At 32.4% G+C, this 9,833-nt stretch overlaps 1 long non-coding RNA gene across 1 annotated transcript; it reads right to left on the reverse strand.

The window, feature by feature from the left end:
* Positions 1 to 276: 276 nt before the first annotated feature.
* On the reverse strand, positions 277 to 2,083 carry LOC127732782 (uncharacterized). Its single transcript, XR_007996427.1, has 2 exons — positions 2,025 to 2,083; positions 277 to 896 (listed from the first exon to the last, which is right to left on the reverse strand). It is a non-coding gene; the product is annotated as an uncharacterized LOC127732782 (long non-coding RNA).
* Between the last annotated feature and the right edge of the window lie 7,750 nt (positions 2,084 to 9,833).

Consider the following 9,833-nt stretch of genomic DNA (forward strand, 5'->3'; position numbering starts at 1 on the left):
TATCACCTTATGATTTTCATGCCCAATTGCAACCAATATCAATAAAAAAGTACAAAGTGGATATACTATAAGCAGGAATAATTGGTATAGGTTTTGCTCATTGTTGAAGTCCATACAGTGACCTGCAGATGTTTTTAAATTTCTGTGTCCTTTTGTCTCTTGTGGAGAGTTGTCTCATTGGCAATGATACCATATTTTCTTATTTTTATAAGGAATGCAGATCATAATATGTGACATGTCTAGTCATCATATTTTTCATACAAGGAAGGCGGTTAGTAATTGATGATATGTAATTTATTTCTTGTATTTACATGTTTGATACAACATATACATGAAATACCATTTTACTCCATAAAGAAAAGAAAATCCATAGATTTCTATTTCAAAGACCTTCACTCTTGGTATTACATTTTCTAAAGAAAACAAACAAACAAACACTTGTTTTTCTGAATCATTGATCATAAACAAATATCAATGCATTTTTAAAAAAATGAAGTAACTATCATTATAACAGATGAATAGGGTCACAATAACTTATGCTATAAACTAACTATTCATTGAGTAATAAACAACTAAGAATGTCCAGTGTCATCTTAAAATCAAATTGTAGCTAATACGTCTCCTGGTTTAATATATTATCGGAAAGCTTTGAAGTGTTGCTTCAGTTTGAAACATTTCCAAAAAATTTACATCTGTACTACAAGCATATAGTTGTATTAGTTACTTGATCCTTTTCATTAATTTTGTCTTGAACGTTACAAAGATTTTTTTCTTCTCCAGAGATGTGTCTAATTCTATCTGACTAGTGACGAAAAAGTGTAACAATATGAAATTTAGGTTACACATAAATCATTGTAAATAGTAACTGGAAATGTACACTCGGGTATTGAGTAAAGCTGAAATAGAAAAAATACAAAAATTACTAATCACATAAACTAAACAGAACATTATCCCACAAGCAATAAACAGAATGCAGGGACAGCAGTTTTAACATAAAAGTAAAAATCTAGGCAATAGACCAATAATGTGTCAATAGAGCATCAAAATATAACCCCAAACTGTGCATGTTATGCCCCATTCAAAGAAGAGTATGAGGAAAGTGATTGTTCTTCCAATGTTAGTGCACCCTACATAGTGTTAATGGTTTTTTCATTGAGCAAGTCCTCATTTTCAAGGCTAGAACTTTTTACATTATAAAAGGCATAAGTAAATATATTACTGTTGTGCATTTTATCAGGATTCATTGTCTTTCTTTATATTTTCCTCATATCACAGGAATTTGAACTTTGTCATTTGTTTAAATTTGGTGAAATTATTCATGCTAGGTACCTGTATATGGTTTTTCAAGCACACACTTGCAGTTTTTAAATTAGAACTTTACTACTTTGCAGGATGTTTGTTCTTTAACAAAACATATGCAGATCAATAGTTTGTATATAATAAGGATTTTGATGTTCCTTTAATTTTCCACAAAATTAGAACTAGTAATTTTCCTAATGCAGTAATGAAAAGTCCTGTATATTCATTTGTCCTAGCTATAGCTACCTAGTAAACAAAACAAAAAAATAACATACAGAGGCACATTTTTTAAGATGAAAGTATCAGAACTATAGAACACCAGAATCAAAATTGTAAATAAGAAAAACATTCTTCATAAATTGTTAATGTGCAAAACTTGAAATATTGCTTATTATGTGAAATTTTAAAGTCCCATAACTCTTGAACGAAATTAGTGGAAATTAATGCAAAGCCTAATTCTTTATAATTTGGTAAAATTAAAAGTTAACAAGATTTACCGACTATGATTGTTTTTCATTTTCTGTCAGTTGACGGACATATTAAAAAGAGAAGGGTGTCAGATAATACACTGATGCACTGTACTGTAGTGTAGGCTATGTCATTCGACCTGTAAAGTTCTCAATTAGACCCTGAAAAAGGCAAAATGTTTTTAAAGTCTTCTTCTTTTGATGTCTCTACTAAACAACAAATAAGTATAACATCAAACTTTTGTTACAACCACTTACCCTTGAACAGTCACTGAGTCCAGATTATGGAAATGAATGCACTAGCCCATCTGACTCCTTAGGTAAATTTTTTGCAAGAATGCTCAATCTTAAGGTTTTCCATGTTTTCAGATGAATTGAAGAGGGATCCAAATCTTCATTCATTCATATCTGTTTCCTAAAATAAAAAATGTTATAGATAATTGCAAATAACTGTAAAAAATATTATCCTAAACCAGATTTAAGCATATCTACTAGTATTACCATGATTACAAGAGCCTTTATGATATATAATCATGTAAATTTTGAAATGATTGCATGCGTTTATTATTGCGACCGTTGAAAACAGAACAAAAGTGCAAGATTAAATATAGCTCTTTCATGATAATATGCATACAGACTGTTTAAACATAACTGTTTCCAAGCAACAGAAGCAGGATACCAGAAGATTAAATATTCCTATACTATAGCTTTATCTCTTTAGATTATCTGTACATCTGTATTTGTATAGTAAAATGTTCAATAATATTTAAATATGGGCTGAATTTAAACCAAATCTATTGATGTGAGTTGATGATTTTTTGTATCACAAACATGCCTTTACCATAACTTGTAATTATATTTGAACTAGCTTTCAGTAACTGCAAGTACTTTGTGCCTTTTTGTTTGTGCTACATGTTGATCCGACAATTTAGTCGAGCCTTTTTCACCAACTTTGACCATTGTTTACAGTTTGTTCCTATGTCAAAACTGTATGTAGTAATGATACACTACTGTCCAAGGTTAGGGGAAAAAAGGGGGGGGGGGGGGTGTTTATAGCTTAATATGGTATGGGTTTTGCTTATTGAAGACAGCAAAGCAACCTATATAAAGAGTCATACATCTACATCATTTGGTGCATAGTAGTCTCATTTGCAGTCATGCCACATCTTCTTATCTTTAATAATAGATTTTCTTATGTATTAAACTATTTGTTATATGAATCTAATGCTCCATATTTGCATATAGGTCACTGTACAGCCTGATTTATGTACATGTACAATAACAATAAATGAAAAAAAATATGATATACAAAAACAAATGATAACCAGTTTTAATAAGGAGCAAAAAGTAAAATGCATCAATTTACCTGTTCAAATAATAAAGCTTTCCTAATTCCAACCATTTTAAAGCTTTTAATACTTCATCATAGTGGAACTGGCACTCTGTATCTTGTATTTGACAGGTCAACTAAAAATAAGAGAAAGTAATTATTTAACATGTTTAATACATAAACAGATCCTTTTTTTTACAGACGTACATGTATAAGGATTGCAGGCTTTATTTTGAACATTTCTGATCCGTTTCAAATACTAACTTGCATGTCCATTGAATTGACAGAATCTGATTTCATGGCTGTCATGGTTTAATTTTAGACACTGACAACTGGACAAAGAGTTCTAGAAATCTTTTTTCCCTGGTGGTCCTTAAAGAAAATCTGCTAGTCCTCACTTTATTTCTATTGCAAAATACCAAACTTGCATCAGTCCTTTGAAAATTATTGGTAGTCAAAACCTGCAGACAATCACATTTTGAGAACTCTGGTATTTTAATACTATTTGTAAGAATTAAACCCTACACCATGTACACCAACCTTTGTTAAAATATATATTTAATTTAAAATCATAGCAACCATAAATAATTTCCTAAGGGAGCAACCATTTAACTTCCAGGGGAGGGGGTTATGGTTTTCGCTACCGTTAGCATCAAATGAGCCTTAATTTTTCATCTCATATCTCATTTTGTTGCTACTTGGCATCAAATGGAGTAAAATGTTTATCTTTAACGTTATTTACACAAATATTTTATCATCATTCGCCATTTGGGGTATCCCATTCTTACCCTCTTAAAGTCCTGTAACTCTGGAATGACACAGCCAAATTTTTTCAAAATAAAATCTTGATATTGTTGTGATCAAATTACATCAAATTTAATTTGTCTTACAAAGTGTTGACAGACAGATGGACATCATGGACATTGGTACAGTTAATATGTCCGGTCTTCGACAAGCGTATAAAAATCAAGTGTTTGAAAATTTGGTAACACTCACTCACTGTAACCATTTCTAGATAGATCACTTTGGAACAAAAATCACTCTACAATAAAAGAGTGCACATGAATGCCCCTGCTCAAGCTTTGCAATTTTCAAAATTAAAAAGGGGGATAACTCTAAAACGGTAAATGAATCACAACCGAAAGTCTGTCTGAGTGTTGTGGTTCTTAGCAATCGTGTATGAGTTTCATAAAATTTGCATGAGACATACTAAAGTAATTGCGGAAACTAAAATTTGGCTGGACAGACAGCACTAAATGCCCTCGTTGCCTACGTAGCAGGCCATTAAAAACACCCACAGATTGTAGCGATTCATGTGTCCAATGAAATTTGTATGTTTTAGGGAACAACTTTAACCTTTACTAAGAATATGAAAATCTCCCAAGCACCTATAACATTTATAAATAAACTGCTTCGCTGAGCACAGCTGGATACGCCCACAGAGGTCCAACCCTGAACAGTTGGGGCAAAAATGGACACAATATTCAAGCTTGATACAGGTCTGAATTTGGATTGTAATTAAACATTTGATATTATAGGTTTCTGAATAAATGTAGTCAAAGAACTTGAAATTGGTTTTATGAAAGATTACTTGCTGTTGTGCAATACACTGTGCTGTTGCGTAATACTTAGTAAATCTGTTGTCAGTCTATAAACAAATAAAATCTTATAACTCGGAAATATAAAATCGAAAAATTGATAAAAATCAAAAGGGAGCTTACAAAAATAGATATAAACAATTTATCAAAGTTTCATAAAAAATGCTGATTCACATTTTTGAGTTATTGTCCGAAAACTGGAAAATCCCCCTTTTTGTAATGAATAAAACCCCATAACTCAGAAATGTAAGATGTAAAATTTATAAAATTTTAAACAGAGCTTACATCAATAGATATAAACAATTCACCAAAGTTTCATAAGAACTGCTGAAAGCATTTTTGATTTTTTGTCTGAAAACGGGAAAATCCCCCTTTTTTTATGAATAAAACCCTGTAACTCAGAAACATAAAATCTAAAATATATAAAAAAACCAAAGGGAGCTCATGTCAATAAATATAAACAATTCACCACAATTTCTTGCAAGTTGGTGAAAGCATTCTTGAGTTAATTTGTCCGAAAACTGGAAAATCCCCCTTTTTTTAATGAATAAAACCCCATAACTCGGAAACGTAAAATCTAAAATTAATAAAAAAAAAAAGGGCTCACCTCAATAGATATAAACAATTCACCAAAGTTTTATGCAAATTGGTTAAAGTGTTTTGGAGTTAATGTCCGACATGTTGACGACGGACAGACAACGGTATACCATAATACGTCCCGTAAACAGGCGTATAAAAAGAACATGTCAAGGTGGGCAGTCATGATTAACAAACTACATAATATATCTATAAGTCCAATAATATTTTGTCATGAAAGGCTTCTTTAATTTTTTGCTGTGATGTCTTCCTAAGATGGACTGTCATCATGGTCATATAATGAAGGCTTCACAGTAAAAAAATCAACAAATCTGCCTTTCAAGAAATCATAATATTATTTTATTTAGACTATGCATTTAAATTGGTCATTTCAATCAACAAGTATATAAATTTGCTATTGGTCATATCAGAAGTCCATTACTAGACGAAGTGTGCAAGCTGTGCTATATAGTAAGGCGATCACGATGTCCCCATAATCAGTGGAAAGCGTCATATGTGGTCCTCCCAAATCTCGTTTTACAACTATGGAATCATGGGTAGAAATATTATCATCAAACAGATAGCTGTTAATTAGTCTCCTTGAGTGTTTGATTAGATACCAGTTTGTTGAAAATGAAGTGAGCCGACTTGGTGTGGTGGATTCTTATCGTCAGTTATTCAACTTCATTTTCAATATTTAAAAATTGATATAAAATTTTATAAAAGAATTCATTATATTACCAACTTCATCGTGCAACGGCAAAACTATAAAATCATATAGATTAAATCTGTAGTGTAGGACTAATCATGTATGGTCTGTTTAAAAGACAAATTATATATGATAGCTGTTTTTGTCAAAATTGCCTATTTTTATTTAAATAAAACATTGTGTTGAAGAATTATGTCTCGGTTATTTACGGCACCAGGGAAGCTATATACAGTGATGAATTAGCAAAAGACGGGATTTTCTTCGCTTCTACCGAAATACATTTGTCTAAAATAAGCAACCATTTGTTGCTTCAGATGATTTTGAAACAATTTCGAATTTCAAAAGTCTCTTGCTTTTTTTTTAGCTATTTTTAAGCAAGAGACATACATATCCTTCTTTACGTTTGCCATTATAAGATTTATATACGTACGCGAGTCAGTTTTGCAAAGTGTCATGGTCCTTTTTTGTCATTTTTAATATTCACAAGACTGAAGACACCTGTATATCATGCAGATTTAAGTTTTGATTGATCGTTTGTTTCTATCTTATCGTTCAGTGGCAAATATATCACACATTTTTCATTAAAGAGTTGTCGCAAAAGTTGTTTAACATGCAGAAAGCGTAACATTAATCCTGAATAAGCGATGTACTGGGTTTAAAGTCCCTCCTCCGACATGACATGGCTGCTACTAATTAATACAACCCCACACTAAAATTTAAGAAAGGGTTTTACTGTTGGAACCGGATAATTCCAGGGATTACTTTGTTTTTTTACCCAACTCAACCCTTGAGATTGATTTAGTATTTGAACAAATTACATGTATATCAAATTTTCATACAGCCAGGTTTTTGAAAGTAATTTAAGTCTTCGTCGTATCCCAGTATGAAGTATACTTATATAACGAATATATATTTATTACTCATTTGTTTACCGACAAAGATCGTGATCACAACTTTTCCTACAATTTTAACCTGTAAAATTAATGTCGAACGCACGCATCATGAACTGCATTTTTTAAATGTATTTTAACGGATAAATGTAATAATATCTGACTAAAATAATAACATTTGTTCGTCCACACCATCATCTGAGGCAGTATTACAGTCAAGATCTCAGTAACACAGGATTTAAGATAGCAGTCGAAATTGAAGAAAGGGTATACAATTACCATCCCTGCTTTTTTCAAAATTTAAGTTAATTGTTCTAAAAACTTTTATATCCGAAGAAGTCCCGTGCAACTTAAAAAAAACTTATTTCTTGAAATTTGTAAACATGGTAAATAGTAGCATATATTCTTACGATCATCGGTACAGCGCATATAGGTACTAACCAAGCAGGCGTGATCGATTTTTACCTGACACGGTAAGAAAATCTTTCTTTTATTTACATAATATCAATGTGTACTTCAATCTAAACATAATTGTTGTTTTAAGAAATGATTTGGTCATAGGTTGATGATTAGAGAAGTCTCATTATTTTCCCAAAACAAGAACGCTTACTAAAAACATGTGCAAATACTTGTCAAAGAAATTGGCAATTTTCAATCACAGTTGGAAGTACGGGGACAACGTGAGCGCCTTACTAAATTATAGCGGGTTGCACACTTCGTCTAGTAAAGGACTTCTGGTCATATTGATGACTTTGAGTACATGTGAAAAATATTATTTTTATGATAATTTATCCAAGGTGCAGTCATTTATCAGAGGGGGAGTTGGGGGACAGATTCTCGGGTCAAGCGGGAATAGCGATAAGGTGTATTAAGGGATCAGGGTTCTTGTGTCCCAGGCTCCAAATTAGGGGCTCATGGTTCATTCGAACAAGGTTGTGTGCCCAAGGCTCCAGTGTTCGGTCTCCATGCTTTTGGGGTAGTGATCCCGGCTCAAGCAATGTGGGCACCGGGCTCCGAAGTAACTGTGGAGCCAGTGTTAAAATTTACCCGACAGGATGCATACAAAACGTAAATTAGAAACGAATTACAGGGCGAGTGTTGAGAATGGGATCTTGGCAAGATGTACAGAACTTATTTCATCCGATATTCTGTTCATTTACTGACTAGATTCTATAAATTATTCCAATTTCATATATTTTTTGCAGTCTACTTTCGTTTTGACCACGTGTATATCATACTTGCTAACACTGAACTCGTTTTTTTCTTATATAGTGCCGTTTTTCGCCATCTGAAAGGAATGATTAACAAAAGAAACAATGTATGTTTCATATATTTTACAAATTTGGTGTCTTAAACTTACTTTTCTTGTTAGATTTTCACGTAGAAGTGAAAATATTTTCCGCAGCAAGGTGCTTTCCATTCTGCAAACCACAAGCATCTTTCCGACGGCGATCGTCTTCTGATTGGTTGATCCTCAAAGGGAGGCGGGGTCCCGCAAGCGGACAATCTCCGCAAGAAAAACAGCTATTGCAACCGTTTACAATATAATAAAGGCACAAACATACAATATTCGCGTTTCAGTAAATAAATTACACCATATTGATACCCGTTTTTAATTCACATGCATGTATGTAATTTGTAATCATACATTTTTATCGATAGACGCAGCTTTCGGGCTCATCGCTATTAATGAATATATGAATATTTAATGAGGTCTTTGCGGAGTTACCTCCCCCTGACCAAATCTAATCGAAATTGCCTTAACATCACTGCGTAGTGATATTTTTGCCCAAGACGTAGGTGACCTGTTGCAAGGCTAAATTTCTGTTCCTATCCAATATACCCTCATTTCCCGTGGCAGTATAAATTTCTTCGACCTTAATACCGGACGCCTCTATTACAGAACCTACCAATTGTATTTATTGTTAATTTGTTCTCGTCCTGAATATGCATGAAATATTTGCCACTGGACGTTAAGCAACCAACAATCAATAGAAAGGAAAACCAAATATATTTTATGGACAATTAAAGACGCCAATTACAGGCTTATTTATATTATGTGATAAACAATGTATGAAAGTCAGAGATCCTACCAATATCGTCTTGGTGTCTAACGTTGGAAGTTTTAAAAACAAAGCTTGTTTTCATATGCAATTCGTTTTACTCTGAAATGCTCTCTCTTGCAATGTCAATAATTATTTTTGAGAAGTAGATGACCATTTCATCAACGTCCCGAACACAAGAAAAAAGTTAATTCCAATCAACTGAATTTAACATGATATTTAATATATCTACGTTCGCAAAATGTAAAAATATGCTCTTTATTCGCACTGAATGACCTTTTGTGCTTATATGACTGTTCTATCATCGGCTTAGTGCAGTTTCAGGATAATAATGCATCTAGGCGGCCTAAGTGGTGTTTAGACGTACCGATGTTACTTTGGCTCTCTGTTGCCGCGAATCCTGAAACAAAGAAATATATATGAGCATATAGAAACATAAAAGTTGTGTTCTTCAAACTGAAAGTTTATGCTTGCAACAAAGCACATTTGTGGCGGTTATTGCTTAATAAATATCTTTTTTTAAATACTGTCATTATCTCCCTTTCGTATATCTGTAGGTAAGATGGATAATATTTTATTTTCATCTCTTTTTATTACTTATTTCGGTCTAAATACTAGATAAAACTGTAAACAACTTGTCAAATTCTTTCTAAAGACATTTAAAAGTATTATTTAAGATAACTTTGTAAATTTTAAAGTAAAATGGTACCTTAAGGTACGATTACTTTGGTATAGTTATAATTCTATGTGTGTAAATTACACATTGTCGAATAAAGGTATTATACTTATGTTTAGACCATGAGATTCGTATGAATTTCAAACTCGTTTTAATTTAACTTTTGGAAAACTTTGTGTATACAAAGTTGCTTTTCAAGTTTAGAGTTTTGATGGAGTAACTTAG

Source organism: Mytilus californianus, unplaced genomic scaffold (assembly GCF_021869535.1).
Source record: "Mytilus californianus isolate M0D057914Y unplaced genomic scaffold, xbMytCali1.0.p SCAF_27, whole genome shotgun sequence".
NCBI classification, from domain to species: domain Eukaryota; kingdom Metazoa; phylum Mollusca; class Bivalvia; order Mytilida; family Mytilidae; genus Mytilus; species Mytilus californianus.